This window comes from Ursus americanus, chromosome 13, assembly GCF_024610735.1.
Source record: "Ursus americanus isolate L20-20 chromosome 13, mUrsAme1.1.p, whole genome shotgun sequence".
NCBI lineage: Eukaryota > Metazoa > Chordata > Mammalia > Carnivora > Ursidae > Ursus > Ursus americanus.
In genome coordinates, this window is record NC_142139.1 from 21023892 (window position 1) to 21043562 (window position 19671).

The window sequence follows — 19671 nt, forward strand, 5'->3', positions numbered from 1 at the left end:
GAAGAAGCAGGCTCACAGTGGAGGAGCCTGATGTGGGGCTCGATCCCATAACGCCAGGATCACGCCCTGAGCCGAAGGCAGACGCTTAACCGCTGTGCCACCCAGGCGCCCCTGATTTTACTACTTTTGGTTTAACCTAACTTTATACTAGCTTTATAAGTGATTGATCTCTATCTTTACCGTATGTTTGCTTTTACCAGTGGAAATTTTCCACTTTCATAATTATCTTCCAGTTATGGCCGTTTCTCTTCTGCTTAAAGAAGTCCTTTTAACACTTCTTGTAAGGCCAGTTTAGGGTGATGAACTTTTTAAACTTTCTATTTGCTTTTTTTTTTTTTTAAGATTTTGTTTATTTATTTGACAGAGAGAGAGAGGCAACAGGAGAGGGAACACAAGCAGGGGGAGTGGGAGAGGGAGAAGCAGGCTTCCCGCTGAGCAGGGAGCCGATGCGGGGCTTTGATCCCAGAACGCTGGGATCATGACCTGAGCCACCCAGGTGCCCCAAAACTTTCTATTTGCTTTCAATTCTGAATAATAGCCTTGCCAGGTAGAGTATTCTTGATTATAGGTTTTTTTATTTTAAGCATTTTAAATATATCATACCACTCCCTTCTGGCCTGCAAAGTTTTTGCTAAAAAAATTAGCTGATAGCCTTATGGGGTTTCCCTTGTACAGACTATTTAATTTGCTCTTGCTGCTTTTAAGATTCCCTTATTATCTTTAATTTTTGCCATTTGATCATTATGTGTCTTGGTGTGGACCTGCTGGGTTCATCTTGTTTGGGTTCTCTGTGCTTCCTGGACCTGGATGTCTGTTTCCTTCCCCCGATTAAGGAAGTTTTCAGCTATTCTTTTGTCAAATAAGTTTTCTGCACCTTTCTCTCTTCTCCTTCTGGGACCTTTATAATGAGGATGTTACTGTATTTGATATTGTCACAGAGGTTCCTTAATGTATCCTCATTTTTTAAAATTCTTTTTTCTTTTTGCTTTCAGCTTGGGTGCTTTCCACTACCCTGTCTTCAGATCACTGATCCATCCTCTAATCATGTTATTGAATCCCTCTAGTATATTTTTCACTTCAGTTATTGTATTCTTTAACTTTGATTGGTTCTTTTTTTTCTATCTCTTTGGTGAAGTTCTTATCAAGTACATCCACTCTTCTCTCAAGTCCAGTGATCATCTTTATGACCATCAGTTTGAACTCTTCCTCAGGAAGATTTTTTTAAATCTCTGCTTCATTCAGTTCTTTTTCTAGGGTTTTGTCTTGTTCTTTCATTTGAAGCACATTCCTCTATCTCCTCATTTTGTCTGACTCTCAGTGTTTGTTTCTATGTGTTAGGTAGGTCAGCTATGTCTCCTGGACTTGAAAGTCGTGTCTTTTTTTTTTTTTTAAGATTTTATTTATTTATTTTTGTGAGAGAGAGGCAGGAGGGTGGGTGGTGGGGAGGAAGTGCATGTGTGGGGTGAGGGACAGGCAGTGGGAAAAGCAGACTTGTCGCTGAGCAGGAGCCTAATGCAGGACTCAATCCCAGGACACTGGATTATGATCCGAGCCAAAGGCAGATGAGAACCGTAGTCTTATTTAGAAGGTGGCTGTGGGGCGCAGTAGTACAGTCCCTCCCAGTCACCAGAACCAACTGCTCCAATGGTGTCCCCTATGTGGGCTGTGTGTCCTCCTGTTGTGACTTGATTGTGACTGCTGTGGGTGCAGTGGTGGGCAGTGCTGGTCCTTAGTGAAGCTGTCTGCAATGACTGGTGGTGACTACAGGTACACTAGTAGGCAGGGCTCCTGGTGTGGTTGGCTGAGAGGCCTAGGTGTAGCCACTGCAGGCACTGGTAGGCAGGGCTGGCCCTTGGTGTGGCTGGCTGAGCAGTCCAGCTGTAGCTGCTGCAGGTGTGTTGGTAAGTGGGGTCAGCCCCTGGTGCCATTGGCCAAGAGGTCCAATGTAACAGTTGCTGTTGTGCTGGTGGGCAGTGTTGCCCCCCTTCCATGGGACAGAAGTTGCTTTGGATTGGTGTTGGTTCTGGCTAAGCTGCCCACTGGGTGTGGCAGAGCAGTAGTCACTTTGGGGGAATTCTGGTGCCAACTGAGTCTGCCTACCAGGTGTGGTAGATTGGGAACAGCTTTGGAAGGGTGTCTGCTGGGGCAGATCCACAAGGAAATGCTAGAGCCGGGTAAGCTGTGATAGCAAGGTAAGCTGTGATAGCAAGGTAGATAGAGTGTGTCAGAATTGGCTCCCACAAACATCTGGCCAGCTAGGCTGAAGGAGGGTAAGAAAGATGGCACCCAGCATTTCTGTTCCTAGAAAAGGCTCCTACAGATCCCTGTCCCTCTGGCACATACCCTAAAATTAGTCAGTAGATTTCTTTCACATGTAACTCAAACACTTTTCAAGCTGTTGCTCTCGTGTTGGGTGTTTAACTGAATAATATAGGGTGCTGGCCCTTTAAGAGTGGAGTTTTGATTTGCTATTGCCCTCTGTCTCTAAATAAGCCCCACTGGAATTAAGCCCTGCTAATTTTCAAAGCCAAACATTTTGAGGGGCTCATCTTCCCAGTGCAGGTTCCCGAGGCTGGGGGGCCCAACTTAGGGCTTGATTCCCTTGCTCCTCAGAGAGGACCTCCATGCCTATGGTATGACTCCCACTTGGGTGTTGTGACACCAGAGACTTAGTTCCCTACCATGTCTCTTCCCCTCCTACCATTCTCAGTGTGGCTCCTTCTTTATGTCTAGCTATGGAAGATCTGTTCTGCCAAGTCTTCAGGTCATTTTCAGAGAGAGTTGCGTTATATGTAATTGTTGTCTTGATGTGTCTGTGGGAGGAGGTAAGCTCAGGATCCCTCTTCCCCTGCTCTTACCAGCCTGTCTAGTTCTTTTTTTTTTTTTTTAAGATTTTATTTATTTATTCAACAGAGATAGAGACAGCCAGCGAGAGAGGGAACACAAGCAGGGGGAGTGGGAGAGGAAGAAGCAGGCTCATAGTGGAGGAGCCTGATGTGGGGCTCGATCCCATGACGCCGGGATCACGCCCTGAGCCGAAGGCAGACGCTTAACCGCTGTGCCACCCAGGCGCCCCCAGCCTGTCTAGTTCTTAAATAAGAAAGTTGCTGACATTTCAAATTCTGCTGGTTTTACTTAGACATGGCTGAATTTCAATCTTTGGCTGGTTAATTCTTTATATTTTGTGTTTTCTCCTATCCTACTCAGGTATATGTATAGGTCTCAGTAACTTTCATGGTTCAGGAAATGGAATTCATTTTGTTTTCTAAATATATTGTCCTTTTCGAGCTCATCCAGGGTAGACAATCTATATAACCTGGTAGCCAAACTGATATGGGTCCCAGTTACTTACTTTGGGTAGACTATAGAGACCTGGTTCAGATACTCTATTTGTCAAATTCTGGATACCAAACCTTGGCTCAATTTAAGACTTCAGACACACACACATATATATTTCTTGTTGTTATAGTTACATAAGTTGTTTTGCCCCAAAGTTATAACTAGTACATGCCCTATAGCAACATTTGTAAAATATAGAAAAATAATAGGAAAAGGAAAAAATTACTCTGATTCTGCCTGGAGACAATGACTGATTTTGGTGCTATTTTTTTCTCTTCCTTTCTACTTTCTTACGCATTTTTGCTTATTTCACATATTACAGTATTGCACCCTAGTTTTTTCACTTGAATTATAATATCAGCATTTTTCCATTTTACCACAAACTCTTTTTAATAACATGTTTAATGGTTGCATAACATTCCATGGAGTGCTGTAACATTTCAGGTAAGACACAGCTTGGTGGAAGATACTACAACATACACATAGAGTCAGCTTTGCTTATGTTCCCAAATTAGTTAAGCAGGAATATAAAACCTTATATATTCTGAAGACATAATAAGATGTCTTCAGAAGATGGTGGTGGATGTAGTATATCTCAGCATATCTTCTCTTGCTCTGTACTGATCCAAATGTGGCACAGAATGTCAGCTGACATTCTCCATAGTAGGTCTCTGGATCTAGAAGGTTTCAGAATCCTTTCATTACCCTTTTGTGTCCATGGAAGAATTTACACCAACAAACCATGCACTTTTGTTGAAGATAGTTATTACAACATTGAACTTTCCTGGAACCACACTCAACAAGAATAAGTGGTGTTCTTGTCTTGGAGGCTATGTCAGTTATCAATTTATTGCCTTGCAATTACAGATTCACTCTTTGTTGACTATTCTGAGAAAATGGATATAGGCCCTTTATATAGTTTTTCCTTACCAGGTGGTAGCATGTTAAGCTTTGTCAGTAGAGAGATATTGCAAGAGAAGAAAAATTTGCTTCCTACTCTGACCTATTCCCTAGACATGCTCTTGCAGTGCCTGTGGCTTCTCAAGCACCTGGCTCCTGCCATGCATGGTAGCCAGCAGCAACCAGTGGCAGCAACTTACCCTTTTACCTTATCTTACTGGTTTTGTAGTGGAATGCCTTCATTGAGACATCTCCCTATGAACAGCTTGCCAACATCCTAGAGAATGTATTTTCAGCAACTTTCAGAGAGTAGATTTCCAGTAAGTTTGGTTAACATGGCACCATGGCAATTTCTCTGCTATTCTTTGAGCTTTGACTGTGCCCTCTCCACTGAGGTCTGGATTTCAACCCTGGTTGGGCACTGTATCTCAGCCCTGAGGGGTAGGGAATGCTCCTTATTACCATGTTCTTTACAATTCTTTTTACTTCTTAGTAGCCAATTGCTTTTTACGCCTATTTCCTAATATAGTTAATAACTATTTAAATTAAACATTCTTTTTTTTAATGATTTTTTATTATATTATGTTAGTCACCATACAGTACATCCCCGGTTTCCAACGTAAGGCTCGATGATTCATTAGTTGCATATAACACCCAGTGCACCATGCAATATGTGCCCTCCTTACTACCCATCACCGGTCTATCCCATTCCCCCACCCGCCTCCCCTCTGAGGCCCTCAGTTTGTTTCTCATAGTCCATAGTCTCTCATGTTTCATTCCCCCTTCTGATTACCCCCCCTTTCTTTATCCCTTTCTTCCCCTACTGATCATCCTAGTTCTTATGTTCCATAGATGAGAGAAATCATATGATAGTTGTCTTTCTCTGCTTGACTTACTTCACTTAGCATTATCTCCTCCAGTGCCGTCCATGTTGCAGCAAATGTTGAGAACTCGTTCTTTCTGATAGCTGAGTAATATTCCATTGTATATATGGACCACAACTTCTTAATCCAGTCATCTGTTGCAGGGCATCTCGGCTCCTTCCACGATTTAGCTATTGTGGACATTGCTGCTATGAACATTGGGGTGCATATGGCCCTTCTCTTCACTACGTCTGTATCTTTGGGGTAAACACCCAGTAGCGCAATGGCTGGATCATAGGGTAGCTCAATTTTTAACTTTTTAAGGGACCTCCACACGGTTTTCCAGAGTGGCTGTACCAACTTGCATTCCCACCAACAATGTAGGGGGGATCCCCTTTCTCCACATCCTCTCCAACAATTGTTGTTTCTTGCCTTGTCAATTTTTGCCATTCTAACTGGCGTAAGGTGGTATCTCAGTGTGGTTTTGATTTGAATTTCCCTGATGGCTAATGATTTTGAACATTTTTTCATGTGTCTGTTAGCCATTTGTATGTCATCATTGGAAAAGTGTCTGTTCATATCTTCTGCCCATTTTTTGATTTGTTTATTTGTTTCTCGTGTATTGAGTTTGAGAAGTTCTTTGTAGATCTTGGATACCAGTCCTTTATATGTAGTGTCATTTGCAAATATAGTCTCCCATTCCTTGGGCTTCCTCTTAGTTTTTTTGACTGTTTCCTTGGCTGTGCAGAAGCTTTTTATCTTGATGAAGTTCCATAAGTTCATTTTATCTTTTGTTTCTCTTGCCTTTGGGGATGTGTCATGAAAAAGGTTGCTTTGGCCGATGTCATAGAGGTTGCTGCCTATGTTCTCCTCTAGAATTTTGATGGATTCCTGTCTCACATCGAGGTCTTTCATCCATTTGGAGTTTATTTTTGTGTATGGTGTGAGATAGTGGTCAAGTTTCATTCTCTTGCATGTAGCTGTCCAATTTTCCCAGCACCATTTATTGAAGAGACTGTCTTTTTCCCACCGGATGTTTTTTCCTGCTTTATCAAAGATTAGTTGCCCAAAGAGCCGAGGGTCCATTTCTGGGTTCTCTATTCTGTTCCATTGGTCTATGTGTCTGTTTTTCTGCCAGTACCATGCTGTCTTGGTGATCACAGCTTTGCAGAACAGCTCGAAATCTGGCATTGTGATGCCCCCAGCTTTGTTTTTCCTTTTCAACAGTTCCTTGGAGATTCGGGGCCTTTTCTGGTTCCATACAAATTTAAGGACTATTTGTTCCAGTTCTTTGAAAAATGTCATTGCTATTTTGATCGGGATAGCATTGAAAGTGTAGATTGCTCTGGGTAGCATGGTCATTTTAACTATGTTAATTCTTCCGATCCATGAGCATGGAATATTTTTCCATCTTTTTATGTCTTCCTCAATGTCTTTCAAGAGTGATTTATAGTTTCTAGAATATAGGTCCTTTACGTCTCTGGTTAATTCCAAGGTAACGTATGGTTTTTGGTGCTATTGTAAATGGGATGGATTCCCTAATTTCTCTTTCTTCGGTCTCATTATTCGTGTATAGAAATGCAACTGATTTCTGAGCATTGATTTTGTATCCCGCCACATTACTGAATTGCTCTATAACTTCTAATAGTTTGGGAGTGGATTCTTTTGGGTTTTCCATATAGAGTATCATGTCATCTGCGAAGAGAGACAGTGTGACTTCTTCTTTGCTGATTTGGATACCTTTGATCCCTTTTTGTCGTCTGATTGCTTTTGCAAGGACTTCTAGTACTATGTTGAATAATAGTGGCGAGAGTGGGCATCCTTGTCGTGTTCCTGATCTTAAGCGAAAGGCTTCCAGCTTTTCCCCATTGAGAATAATATTTGCAGTAGGCTTTTCATAGATGGCTTTTATGAGATTGAGGAATGTACCCTCTATTCCTACACTCTGAAGGGTTTTAATCAGGAAAGGATGCTGTATTTTGTCAAATGCTTTTTCTGCATCAATCGAGAGGATCATATGGTTCCTGAGTCTTTTATTGTTGATATGATGTATCACGCTGATTGATTTGCGAATATTGAACCACGCTTGCATCCCAGGTATGAATCCCACTTGATCATGATGGATAATCCTTTTAATGTACTGTTGGATTCTATTAGCAAGTATCTTGTTGAGGATTTTGGCATCCATATTCATTAGGGAGATCGGTCTGTAATTCTCCTTTTTGAGGGGGTCTTTGCCTGGTTTGGGGATCAAGGTAATATTGGCCTCATAGAATGAGTTTGGTAGCTTTCCTTCTGTTTCTATTTTTTGAAATAGCTTTAGGAGAATAGGTATTATTTCTTCTTTGAATGTTTGGTAGAATTCCCCAGGAAAACCGTCTGGGCCTAGAGTTTTGTTATTTGGAAGGTTGTTTATCACTGACTCAATTTCTTCATAATTAATTGACCTGTTTAAGAAATCAATTTCTTCCTGTTTCAATCTTGGTAGTTTATAGGTTTCCAGGAAGGATTCCATCTCTTCCAGATTGCTTAGTTTATTGGCATATAGCTGTTGATAAAAATTTCTAATAATCCTTCCAATTTCAATGGTGTTGGTCGTGACCTCTCCTTTTTCATTCATAATTTTAATAATCTGGGTCCTTTCTCTTTTCTTTTGGATAAGTCTTGCCAGTAGTCTGTCAATTTTATTGATTCTCTCAAAGAACCAGCTTCTAGTCCTGTTGATCTGCTCTACTGTACTTCTGTTTTCTGATTAATTGATTTCTGCTCTAATTTTGGTCAACTGCTTCCTCGTGAGTGGATTAGACCTGTCCCTCTGTTGCTGTTCCAGCTTCTTGAGGTGAGAATATAAAAACTGCATTTTAGATTTTTCTATTCTTTTGAGTGAGGCTTGGGTGGCTATGTATGTCCCTCTTAGGACTGCCTTTGCAGTATCCCATAGGTTTTGGACCGTTGTGTTTTCATTCTTGTTGGTCTCCATAAATTGTTTAATTTGATTTTTGATTTCCTGGTTTATCGAGTCATTTCTGAGCAGGATGGTTCTTAGTCTCCAAGTGTTTGAGTTTCTTCCAAATTTTTCCTTGTGGTTGAGTTCCATTTTCAGAGCGTTGTGGTCTGAGAATATGCAGGGGATAATTTCAGTCTTTTGGTATCGGCTGAGACCTGTTTTGTGTCCCAGAACATGGTCTATTCTTGAGAATGTTCCATGGGCATTAGAATAGAATGAGTATTCTTTGGTTCTGGGGTGTAGTGTTCTATGTATGTCTATGAGGTCCAACTTGTCAAGTATGGCATTCAAAGCCTTTCATTCTTTGCTTAGTTTTTGCCAGGGTGTTCTGCCTCTTTCTGATAGTGGAGTGTTGATGTCCCCTACTATTAATGTATTTTTATCTATATGTCTCTTTATTCTGGTTAAGAGTTGGCTTGTGTATCTTGCTGCTCCCCTGTTGTGGGCATATATATTTATAATTGTCATATCCACTTGTTGAATACTTCCTTTAAGAATAATATAGTGCCCTTCTGCGTCTCTAACTATAGTCTCTAGTTTTAAATCCAATCTATCTGATATGAGAATTGCTACCCCAGCTTTCTTTTGAGGTCCATTTGCATGAAAGATGGTACTCCATCCCCTTACTCTCAGTCTGAATGCATCTTTGGGTTCGAAATGAGTCTCTTGTAGACAGCAAATGGATGGGTCATGTCTTTTTATCCAATCTGCAACCCTGTGGCGTTATGGGAGCGTTTAAACCATTTACATTGGCACTAAGAACTGAGAGATAGAATTTTAATGATGCCATGTTGCCAGTAAAGTCTTTGTTTGTATTGGTTGTGACTTTCTTTTCTGTATCACTCTTAGGGCCTTTTTACCTTTATAGAACCCCCCTTAATATCTCCTGTAGGTCTGGTTTCGTGGTTACGAAATTGGTTAATGACTGGCGATTCTGAAATGTCTTTATTTCTCCATCAATTCTGAATGACAGCCTTGCTGGATAAAGGATCCTTGGCTGCATGTTTTTCTCTGAAAGAGCTTTAAAAATGCCCCCCCAACCCTTTCTCTCATTCCAGGTCTGTGTAGACAGGTCTGACGTAATTCTGATGCCTTTGCCTTGGTACGTGAGAAATTTCTTTGCCCTGGCCGCTTTCAATACTGTATCCTTGGACCTAATATTTGCGAATTGCACTATGACATGACGTGGCATAGGTTTGTCATGGTTGAGCTTGGGAGGGGTCCTCTCTGCCTCTTGGACATGAATGTTTGTTTCCCTCGCTAGATTAGGGAAGTTTTCAGCTACAATTTGTTCAAATATCTCTTCTAGACCTCTGTTTTTCTCCACCCCCTCGGGGATGCTGATGATTCTGACATTGGATCGTTTCATTGGGTCAGTAATCTCCCGTAACCTACATTCGTGGGCGTGGATTTTTTTAAGACCAGCTTCTATTTTGGTTTTTTCCTCTATTAACCCATCCTCCAATTCACTAACCCGTTCCTCTGCTTCGGTGACCCTGGCCGTCAGAGCCTCTAGGTTTGTCAGCATTTGGCTCATAGAATTTTTAATTTCTGTCAGATTTGCTCTCATTTCTGTCCTTAGGGATTCTATATTCTCAGTAACCTTTTCGTTAATACTTTTTTCAATTCTAATCATCATTTTGACCATTGTTACTCTGAATTCCATTTCTGATAATTTGGTTACATCCATATCCATTATTTCTGTGGCAGAGGCCACAGACTCACTGTCTTTTCTTTGCTGGGGGGGTGCTTCTCCTTCTTGTCATTCCTATGAGGAGAGGTTGCAGGGTTGTCCAGAGCCCAAATTATTGACTGGGTCCCAGGCCGTGCCCCTTGTTTTATAGGGATCTTGGGGATGTGGGCTTCTTCTTTAAAGATTTTATTTATTTATTTATTTATCTGAGAGAGAGAGACAGTCAACAAGAAAGGGAACACAAGCAGGGGAGTGGGAGAGGAAGAAGCAGGCTCCCAGTGGAGGAGCCCGATGAGGGACTCCTTTCCAGAACGCCGGGATCACGCCCTAAGCCGAAGACAGGCGCTCAATGACTGCGCCACCCAGGCGCCCCGGGTTGTGGGCTTCTTGATTTTTCAGCCTGCCTTCTGGGGGAGGGGCCTGCCCCGCCGATACTCAGGCAACCCTGTTTGGGTAGAGTCTCCGTGTCCCCTGCGAGGGGGGATGGGGATGGGCACTCTCTGAGCCGGTATTTCCAGGCTTTTGTTCTCTGGTGGCTCTCCTTGGCGGTCCTCTGTGCCTCTTCCGAGAGTCAGAGCAGCAGCGGCCGAATTTCAGCCTCTGTCTCAGAACAGAGGGATTGCGGCCCGTTCTCCACTGATGTTCTGGCCACTTTAACTCTGTTTCTGTTGGTGCAGCTCAACCCTGCAGCGTCCCGGGATGTGCGCCCCACACCCGGTGTCCCAGCCCTCACTTCCAGGGCTGGCACGTCTCTGTCCTTTGTGTTTCTAACGCTGCCAGCTGCCAGCCGCCCCCGTGCGCTCCCGGATCTCCAGGTCTCAGTCTATTTCCGGTGAGCACACCGGGATTCCAGAGTTCCGTGAGAAGCCTGGTGGCGCACGCTCCCAGTTCAGGGTCTCAGTCTGCTGTTTCTTGGGTGCCGACCGCGAGTCCGCCCACTCCCCCATGCAGGTGGCCCACCAGCCGCCCCGCACGCGCTCCAGGAGCTCCCCGTCTCAGTCTGGATCCAGTGAGCACACCGGGATTCCGGAGTTCTGCGAGATGCCTGGTGGCGCGGGCTCCCGGCTCACCAGTCTGAGTCTGCTCTCTCCCGTGTGCCGTCCAGGAGTCCACCCGCTCCCCCGTGCAGGTGGCTGCCACTTCCCGGCGCCCGAATGCGGCGGCTCCCTCCCCCTTCCGTTTATCTTCCGATATCTGGATATCTGTGCGTGGTTTCACGGCTCCCCGCTTCGTAACCTCAATACTCAGCGCTGGAGATGTTCATTTGTAGAGATCCAGATGTATCTTCCTGTGTCTCAGGCTGATTCCGTGGTTGTTTAGGCTGGTCTGGGACCTATCCAGCTCGACTCAGGGGACCGGCTGAAAAATGGGTCCCCTACTCCTCCGCCATCTTACCTCCCAACTCCTAAGTTAAACATTCTTGTTCAAATCACTGTACTGTGTTTTTCTCCTGATTGGACTCAGGCTGATAAAAGGAAGAGATCAGGGGCGCCTGGGTGGCACAGCGGTTGGGTGTCTGCCTTCGGCTCAGGGCATGATCCCGGCGTTGTGGGATTGAGCCCCACATCAGGCTCCTCCGCTGTGAGCCCGCTTCTTCCTCTCCCACTCCCCCTGCTTGTGTTGCCTCTCTCGCTGGCTGTCTCTGTCTCTGTCGAATAAATAAATAAAATCTTTAAAAAAAAAAAAAGGAAGAGATCAGAGTAAGATGCCAGGTATTTCTGTCTCTACCGTTCTAGCATGATGGAAAAGCCATTTCCCTCATGAGTCTACTCCCTGACTCTTAGCCTTCCTGAGCCCCAAATTCCTCATTTGTAAAATAGTGTTAAAAATTGTATCTGTCTTGAAAAACCATGAGAGACTCTTAACTATAGGAAACAAACTGAGGGTTGCTGGAGGGGAGGTGGGTGGGGGGTTAGGGTAACTGGGTGATGGGCATTAAGGAGGGCACGTGATGTGATGAGCATGGGTATTATACAGAATTGATGAGTTATTGAACACTACATCTGAAACTAATGATGTAGTATATGTTGGCTAATTGAATCTAATTTTTAAAAATTCTGTCTCATGGGGTTCTTGTGATGGTTTAAGGTAATACATATAAATTATTGAAAAGTTGCTTGACACATAATAACTACTCAATAAATGTTATCTGTCATTATAGTTTAATCTGGGTGTATCTGACATAGATTTTGGTTGGAGGACCACAAGTACAAATCAATTATTAACAAAAACATATACCACAGTTTACTTAACCATTCCCACATGGTGGGACATTTGGTTGCTTTTACTATTTTACTATAATAAATAATGTCATGATGAACATTTTTATATATAAAACCAATTTACTCTGGGATTTTTTTCTTTATGGGGGAAGATGGAAAATCATTTAGCCTTAGGGAAGTACTTCATTAACAGGAGTTCTGGCCTGACCCAATAGGAGAAATAGAATTAGGAAGTATAGAATAAATCATCTTGAGAATCTCAGTGACTCTGAGATTTTTGCTAATTTCTCAAGAACCTCTTTCTGATTCTGCTCCATCTGACAAAATTAAGTTTTCCTTAAAGCAAAGCTTGAGGTATCACAATTCCAGACTTCAAGATTTTTACAAAGCTATAGTAATCAAAACAGTGTGGTACTGGCACAAAATTAAATGCACAGATCAATGGAATAGAATAGAAAACCCAGAAAGGGACCCACAACTACATGGTCAATTAATCTTTGACAGAGAAGGAAAGAATATCCAATGGGAAAAAGACAGTCTCTTGAACAAAGTCTGGGGAAAACTGGACAGCTACATGCAAAAGAATGAAATTGGACCACTTTCTTACACCATACATAAAAATAAACTCAAAATAGATTAAATACCTAATGTGAGACCTGAAACCATAAAAATCCTAGAAGAGAGCACAGGTGGTAATGTCTTTGACATAGGCCATAGCAATATTTTTCTTGATATGTCTCCTGAAGCAAGTGAAACAAAAGCAAAAATAAACTACTGGTACTACATCAAAATAAAAAGCTTCTGCATAGCAAAGGAAGTAATCAACAAAACTAAAAGGCAATCTACAGAATGGGAGAAGATATTTGCAAATGACATATCTGATAAAAGGATTAGTATCCAGAATATATAAAGAACTTACAACTCAACACCCAGAAAACAAATAATCCAATTAAAAAATGGGCAGAAGAACTGAACATACATTTCTCCAAAGAAGATATCCAGGTGGCCAACAGACACATGAAAAGATGCTGAACATCACTCATCATCAGAGAAGTGCGAATCAAAACTACAATGAGATGTCACCTCAAACCTATTAGAATGACTAAATAAAAAACACAAGAAATCAGTATTGGTGAGGATGTGGAGAAAAAGGTATCCTCTTGCACTGTTGGTGGGAATACAAACTGGTGCAGTCCCTATGGAAAACAATATGGAAGCTCCTCAAAAAGTTAAAAATAGAACTATCCTATGATCCAGTAATTGCACTACTACCTCAAAAATACAATAACACTAATTCAAAATTCATGCACCCCTATGTTTATAGCAAACATTATATACAGTAGCCAAAAAGCAGCCCAAATGTCCATCAAAAAATGTACAGATAAAAAAGATGTGATACACACACACACACAATTGAATATTATTCAGCCATAAAAAGAATGAAATCTTGCTATTTGCAATGACATGAATGGAGCTAGAGAGTGTGATGCTAAACAAAATAAATCAGAGAAAGACAAATACCATATGATTTCACTCATATGTGGAATTAAAAAAAATAAAGGAAAAAAAGAGAGAATGAAACCAAGAAGCATACTCTTAAGTATAGAATACAAACTAGTGGTTACCAGAAGGGATGTAGGTGGGGAGATGGGTGAAATAGGTGATGGGGATTAAAGAGTGCACTTGTTGTGATGGCACTGGGTGATGTATGGAAGTATTGAATTACTATATTTTACACCTGAAACTAATATAACATTGTATGTTAACTACACTGGAATTCAAATTAAAAAACAAAACAAAACTACGTTTTTCTTTTTGAGGAAATACCAGTATGTAATACACAGTAAATCATCTTGTCATAGTTCTTATAATGTTTTTGGTTATAAGTTAGGCACCTTGGAGGTGCCCTTTCTGAGTTAATCAAATAGATCAATATTTATTAAATTGCCAAATTGTTCAGAAATTAAACAATTTGGGAATATAATTTCAGAAATAACTTAATAGTATGTGACCTTAGGCAATTTATTTTAACCCCTGTCAGCTTTAGAACAATTCTTTTGGCTTTTCTGAGACTCCAATTCTTCGTAAGTAAAATGGAGATAAGAATGCTTATGTTAATTCATTCATTAATTCATTTATTCAACAGTTATGTATTGAGTTCCTTCTATGTGTAGGTACTCTTCTAAGTGCTTGGGTGCATCAGTGAAAAATAAAATCTCTGCCGCAAATGACCTTATGTTATAGTGGAGGTGGTAAAGAAGAGGAAAGATAATAAATGATAAACATAATACTTAAGTAAGTTAGATAGCATGTTGGAAGATGATAAATGCATAGAAAAATATATAGTTGGAAAACAAAGGAAAAGGAGGATCAAATATGCTTGGAAGGATTGGCTTTTTATTTATTTTTTTATTTTTTGGATCTGTTAATAAACACATTTTGTTCTTTTTTTCAAGATTTTATTTGTTTGTTTGACAGAGAGAAAGAGAGCACAAGCAGTCAGAGCACCAGGCAGACAGAGGGAGAGAGAAGCAGGCTCCCCTCTGAGCAGGCAGCCCAATGCTGGACTTGATCCCAGGACCCTGGGATCATGACCTGAACTGAAGGCAGATGCTTAACCGACTGAGCCACCCCCACATTTTGTTCTTTATTGAAAGAATGTACTGTAAAGAAATATGTTTCTAGAAATTATAAAATGTATTAATAAATTTGCCAATCTAAAGAATGCTAATATAATGGACAGTTCACAATTGCTTATTTATTAGCTTCCACTAGAAAGGATTGGCTTTTTTAAAGGATAGTTAGGGTGGGCCTCCTTGAGGTAGCATTTGAGCAAAGATTTGACGGAGGTAAGGCTGTGAGGAGGTAAGGAGTGAGCTGTGTAACTATATGGGGAGAAGTATTCTAGGTAAAGAGGAGAGCAAGTACAAAGACCCTAAAGGTGGGAATAAGTCAGGCATGTTTGGGGAACAGTAAGCACACTGTGGTTGAAGCAGATTGAGTGAGAAGGAAAATGATAGGTAACAAATCTCAGATCATATTGGACCTTCTAGGCCATTGTCAGAGCTTTGATTTTTACTCTGAGTGAAATGGAGAGTCATGGAGGGTTTTTTCACAGAGGATGAGTGTGATTAGACTTATATTTTATCAGAGTTACTCTGGCTCTTGAGTGAGGATCAACTCTGGGGGTGGAGGGTTTTATTGCAACTCCATCTCCTTTCTGTTCCTTGCCACATGGTGGAGACAGCATGGCAGCTGAAAATGTGGGGATGTGAGAGGGTCTGGGGAGCCATACAGAGGCATGGGCTAGGATTGGAGAGGTATAGACTGGTGGACCAGGAGCAGAGAATACTGCAGAGAGTGGATAATGTGGAGGTGGTAGGCAAAAAGACGCCAGCATGGTGGAGGGTTCATTATATTGAGCAAATTAATTTACACATATTAGTAAATAGACTGAGGATAATAGGAGCCAAGTCTCACTGTTGGAGGAGGAATTCACGAGCATAGAAAGGGGAAAGGCTAGTAGGAACTCTAAAGTGTTGGATTAGAATTGGAGGTATCAGAATGAACTCATGGTCTCAATTCTCTCTCTCTCTCTCTCTCTCTCTCTCTCTCTCTCTCTCTCTCTCTCTCTGTGTCTTTGAATATACATATACAAATCTCTTGGCTCTGTCCACTGAGAGGGCTTAGAGGCAATGGAACCCTAGGAACACTGAGTACAGCAAGCACCCAGATATTGGTTTCTAAATACCACCCTGTATTGAAAGAAGCCAGGGTCCTTGGAGAAATGGCCAAAGGCTGATTCCAGGGTGGGGGGGGCATCAAAAGTGTAAGATGGGCCTGGAACATCTTCTTGTGCTGGAAAATAAGGAAATGCTCAATGAATGCATAGATGTTTCAAAAGGACATGGGGGTCCCACTGACCAAATCAGGGACAACTTAGCTTTAAAAATATGATAATAATGGATTATAACCCATTGAATAAAGTAGGAATTCATAAAGCCATACAGATAAATAAATAAATGAAAAGGGAAAGCTTGTCCTAACTGTAGAATGCCAACTAATAAACATAGAAGGAATCGTGTAAATAAGAGAATTGCCATTTGGCAGACGTCACAGACGTGGTTGATTTTGTGAAGATTTCATGAGGAATAGAGTATTTTGACATAATCTAGGAATAGCTCCCCAGAAAATATTAATCAGTTACGAAAGGAAAAAATGGTGAATTTAAGTGGAAAAACCTGGCAGACATCAACATGACCGAGTGACCAAGGTTAGCATCACCATTGTGGTATGGATTGATGTTGTGTGCTTTTTGATGTGATGCACTGAGAAGAGCATGGCATTGTTTGTTGGATTCTTGCCAAGAGGGAATTGCCTGAGTCTGATCATGAGGAAACATTAAATGTTCCATGTTGGAGGTTCCTAACATCTGAATGCTTGTGTCCCTCCAAAATTTACATACTGAAATCCTAACACCAACACGATGTCAGAAGGTGGGACCTTTGGGAGGTGCTTAAATCGTGAGAGTGGAACCTTAATGGATGGAGTCAGTGCCTTATAAAAGAGGCTCTGGAGAGATTCCCTAGATCCCTTCCCACCATATGAGGACACAGCAAGAGGGTGCCTACTGTGAACCAGGAAGAGGGCCTCACCAAAATATGACCATGCTGGCACCTTGATCTTGGACTTCCCAGCCTCCAGAACTGTGAGGAATAAATGTTTGCTGTTTTTAAGCTACCCCGTCTGTGGACTTTTGTTAGGGGAGCCTGCATGGACTAAGGCAGAGGTCATCCTACAGAATGTAATACATCCTACAGAGTGTCTAGTACATGAAAGATGGGGAAAGACTGAGGAATTGTTTCAAAGCAAACAACTCTAAAGAGTCATAATTGCTAAATGCAACACATGTTCTTGAGAGGATCCTGGCCCACAGAGGAAAAAGAGCATTCTTGAGATAATTAGCAAAATTTGAATGAGATTGGATGGTAGTGTTGTATTGTTATTTCCTAATTCAAAGAGTTATATGCTGGTTGTATATAAGACTATATTTGTTTTTGAAAAATACACATTAGAGAATTCTTGGGGTGATAGAACTTACTCTCAAAAAGTTCAGAATATGGGGGCACCTGGGTGGTTAAGCATCTGACTCTTGATTTCGGTTCAGGTCATGATCTTGGGATCATGGGATCAAGCCACACATTGGGCTCCCCACTCAGTGTGGAGTCTGCTTGGGATAATCTCTCTCCCTTACCTTCTGCCCTTCCCCCTGCTCTTACTCCCTCTCTCTCTCTCTCTGTCTCTAAATAAATAAATCTTTTAAAAAAAGAGTTCAGAATATATAATTTAAAATTTTTCTTTTTTTAGGGGCGCCTCGGTGGTGCAGTCATTAAGCGTCTGCCTTGGGCTCAGGGCGTGATCCCGGCGTTCTGGGATCGAGCCCCACATCAGGCTTCTCCACTGGGAGCCTGCTTCTTCCTCTCCCACTCCCCCTGCTTGTGTTCCCTCTCTCTCTGGCTGTCTCTCTCTGTCAAATAAATAAATAAAATCTTTAAAAAAAATAAAATTTTTCTTTTTTTAAAAAGATTTATTTATTTTACAGAGAGAGAGAGAGAATGTGAGTGGGGGGAAGGGCAGAGGGGTTGGATCTTCAAGCAGACTCCCCACTGAGTGCAGAGCACAACATAGGGCTTGATCTCACCACCCACAAGATCATGACCTGAGCCAAAACCAAGAATCAGATGCTCAACCTGTTAAGCCACCCAGGCACCCCTAAAAAGAATTTCAAAATAGTTTTCTTTCTTTTTTTTCTTTTCTTCTTTTTTTTAGAGAGAGTGCGAGCATGAGTGAGCGTGAGCCGCAAAGGGAGAGGGAGAGAGAATCTTAAGAGCAGGCTCCACACCCAGCGTGGAGCCCACTGCAGGGCTGGGTCTTACAACCCTGAGATCATGACCTGAGCCGTAATCAAGAATCTGATGTTTAACCAACTGAGTCACCCAGGTACCCCTAAAAATAATTTTATTTCTAAAAGAAGGCTATTGGAGGTGAGAGGTGATGGTTTAGACCAGGGAGCTGACAATGGCATTGGTGGGAAATGGCCAGATTTTGAAGGTAGAACCAGTGGGACTTTCTGATGAATTGGACATAGGTTATGAAAGAAAAACTGAATGACTCCAAGGTTTTTGGCTTGAGCACCTGAATTAATGGGATTATCACCAACTGATATACAGTCTATGGGTGGGCAGGGTTTTTTTGGGTTTTTTTTGAAGAGCAAGAATTGTACTTTGGAACTCTATGTGGATTTTGAGATACGCACTAGACATCCTAATGAAGATGTCAAGTAGACAGTTAGATACCAGAATCTGTAGTTCAAGAAGAGATTTAGGCTAGAGATGTAAATTTAGAAGTTGTCAGCAAGCAGATGGTATTTAAAGTCACAAGGGGATGAGATCACCAAGGGAGGGAATGAAGATTGAATAGAAAAGAGGACATTCTCAGGACTTCTTGGCAGGGATTTTTTAGCCTAGGTACAGTACACTCACTGAAAAATTACTCAAAAATATCCAACTATGTAAAAATCCATGTCTAAATCCCAACATTTTTTGTCTTCAAAGAGCTAACACTTTGACACATGAAAAGAGGGTTAACAAAATTAAACAGTAATACTATATAAACATTAACATTTACATTGTATTACTATGTGTCAGGTGCAGTGCTAAGTCACATTTAATCTTTACCTTAACTTTATGAGGGAGGTAATATCATACTTTTTTTCATATAAGGAAAGTAAAGCTTGGGGGATTTAGAGAATTTGTTCAAGGCCTCACAGCTAGTAAACAGTATAGGTAGAGTTCATACCCTTGTGGTCTACCTACACAGCTTTCCATTTTAGTGGCTGTGTTACCTGCCTGAAGCCCTGGAGAAGGGCAAAAAGAGGACTGTAATGGGGCTCAGGATTGCTCTTGACTGACTAAAACAGCCCAACCAAGCCAACATATTCACACACATACACATACACACACACACACACACACACACACACACACACACACACACAGAGCAGCTGAAGATTTAGGGAATTTGAGAAAATTCCATTCCCCAGAATGACTGTCTCTCACTTACTGGGAGTGCCATATCTCAGAGAGGGGGTTCTAGAAACTCTGGTACAATGGAGAGAGGACTAGAGGGCAGTAAACGCATGTTTCCAAGGACCATAGTCAAATAACAGGCAGTAGAGAGAGTATCCCAGGCTCCAAAGTGAACCAGCTGCTTCTGGATTCTGAACATGACCATCCCTGTGTTTTTAAGAGCCTTATCTTTCCTGAAATTCCCTTCTTTTGGCTTGCTGTTATTTGCCACTTTTACAAGCTACTGAACCACATCACTGGTGTGAACAGTTTCAAAGCTTACATATTTCTTCTTGTAATCAGTTTAGTCGATCTTGTAACTATAAAGAGTGAGATGGTAAATCCCAAGCTCCCATTCTGAGTCAGAATTTATGACAAGAACAACATGCTTGTGCCCAAACAGAACCATGCATGTATGGTAATATGGCACTTGAAATTTATGTACTTCCTTTTATCCAAGGAACAGAAAGTGCTTCTATAAAATGGATTGAGAGCCAACTGTCTACAGCAGGCGATGAGA

The 19671-nt window shown here is 41.6% G+C and overlaps 1 long non-coding RNA gene across 1 annotated transcript in view; it reads left to right on the top strand.

Moving 5' to 3' along the window:
* Positions 1 to 19671, top strand: part of LOC148109065 (uncharacterized) — a 237850-nt gene that overhangs the window by 129468 nt on the left and 88711 nt on the right. Inside the window, exon 5 of the long non-coding RNA XR_015726491.1 lies at positions 17854 to 18024. This is a non-coding gene — a long non-coding RNA (uncharacterized LOC148109065). The remainder of the gene's footprint in view (positions 1 to 17853; positions 18025 to 19671) is intronic.